The following is a 2,051-nucleotide window of genomic DNA, read 5'->3' as shown; positions in this document are numbered from 1 at the left end:
GCGATTTTTTTTCTCTCGTGTCCTTCCCTCCTTTCTGTTCCGGCGCTTTTTCTGTCTCTGTCTGGTGAAAAGGGAAAGGTATGAGATGGAGGCTTCATTTTGTGTCTCACAAAGACTCGTATTGTTGCTCTCTGTCTCTATTTGTCACCGTATTAAACGCCTCCCTCTCTGGGTTGAATTACATCTCAGAATAAAAGGGAGGCTCTTCTTTTCTATACTGATGACACCATGCTTTCCTATCTATCTGTCTGGACTGGACTGAGACGGAAACGAGGGCTTGATTGACGGCAACGGCTGCTTCTGGGAGTTTCTGTCATCTCAACTGTGTGTGTGCGTGTGTGTGTGAGTGAGAAGCGCGTGGGTGTGTGCGAGTGTCAGAGGAAGATGTCGTCAAAAACACACTGTTTCTGTAGCCACCACCGCCAAACAGATTTTCAAGCACACTTGATATCATCTGCATTAAGATGTGAAATTGTCATTTTTTTCTAAGAAAATCTAAGAAAAAAGTTTATTGAAAAAAATATTTTTATGTATTTTCACAAAATAGCTTTTAAATAAACTTGCTTACATACTGGTTGGATATAAACATCTTAATGTGTGATAAAGACAGAAAAAATACTAAACAGCTTCTAGTTCCATATTTTTAAAGCCAAATACATCGCATATGGGGGTGAGATGTTTGAATCATGTAATTAATTCCTATTCTAAACTTTCCTGTATATTTTATTCTTTAACATTTGGTGTTGATATGAAATATATGTCAATGCTTGACATTTGGACTCAATCCTTCTATGTTTTTCTTGTTAGAGTTGGTGCAGCGATTTTTGCTGATTACTTTCGTCTCTTCGTTTGCTTTCAGTGCTTTTGTTGTTTGTATTTTTTCCGACAAGGACCAGGGTTTGTTCTACTTTCAAGACGAAATAAATCTGTTTACACGCCATGAATGCAAAACAGAATACAACACATAGTATGGTATGGTGTTATCGCATCACATTTTGAAGTGACATCAAAAAGAGGCATCAACATCCACATGGTTTACGTGCTGGTTCAAAATGCCAAATAAGTAAGAGTGCCAAATCCTAGTGCCAGTAGATATGAATATAGTCTTAATATAATCAATCACTGTCATCTCAGTGAATGTAAATGATACATTCTGTAACTTTTGTAACTAGATGTACAGTTGGTGGCAATGACAGTGCTAATACAATAGCCTTTTTCGCTTTGTTTTCCAGTCTCCATGTATTTTGCATTGATCGGACAATGAAGTAGCACCAGTTGCATGTTGTTGCCGCAAATACTTCATACGTTGGTTTCATTACTGCCAAACATGCGTTTTCATTTTAATGTTGAAGTTGTGAGGTTAACTGTTTGCAATTGGAAATACAATGTTAGACATATATACAATATATACATATATACATATATTTTATATAAAAAAGTTGAAATATGAAAAATTATAGCCCCTTTTCATTATAGCATCGAAGCTACTTTGCTCCCATTAAATGCTAAATCTGGTGACTTTATTCAGAAAAGGTTTTTTAGTGACGCAGTCGAACTATAAGTTACTTTAAAAACTTATAAAGACAAGTACTTCTACTTAGGAGTCGTTTTATCTTATCTTCTTTTCTGAAATTGACCCGTGAAGAGTCCTCTACTTTATCACAAAGGGAGGTGAATTGTACTATTATTATCACTGTTGTTTTTGTAGTCAACAATAGAAACATATACCGTAGTTGCTTATCAATTTCATCACATATTCAGGCTATTCTCACTGACATTTTGTATATGGAATGTGTGCTAACTTGTTTATTTTTTGGGACTCTTTATAAATAAAAGTGGCTGATCTCTTGTTGTCGCTCAGTGTGAGTCATTTATCTAGAACGAGTTGCCTCTGTGAACAAGTGATATTATGTTTTTGCCTGAACATGGCAACTAAACTTTAAAATATACAGAAGAGTTTCAATAAGATAGAAATCATGAAACCTCAGCATTATGAGGCTGATGTTAATAACAGCAGACACGCACCAACGTTGCAACCACATGAGCAGACT

The 2,051-nt window shown here is 35.8% G+C and overlaps 1 protein-coding gene across 3 annotated transcripts in view; it reads left to right on the top strand.

Annotated features, from left to right (window-relative positions):
• gria2b (glutamate receptor, ionotropic, AMPA 2b) overlaps positions 1-1,849 on the top strand; it is a 62,171-nt gene extending 60,322 nt beyond the window's left edge. For all 3 annotated transcript variants that reach the window (XM_069669958.1, XM_069669957.1, XM_069669962.1), the window contains exon 16: positions 1-1,849. This exon is cut by the window's left edge and continues 207 nt beyond it. The gene's annotated coding sequence lies outside the window, so the exon portion shown is untranslated.
• The last annotated feature ends 202 nt before the right edge of the window (positions 1,850-2,051 follow it).

Source organism: Semicossyphus pulcher, unplaced genomic scaffold, assembly GCF_022749685.1.
Source record: "Semicossyphus pulcher isolate SPU_LCO1_2020_fin unplaced genomic scaffold, fSemPul1.0.p SCAF_2, whole genome shotgun sequence".
NCBI classification, from domain to species: Eukaryota; Metazoa; Chordata; class Actinopteri; order Labriformes; family Labridae; genus Semicossyphus; species Semicossyphus pulcher.
The sequence above is the reverse complement of the archived record's forward strand: the minus strand, read 5'-3'. Positions and strand labels throughout refer to the sequence as shown.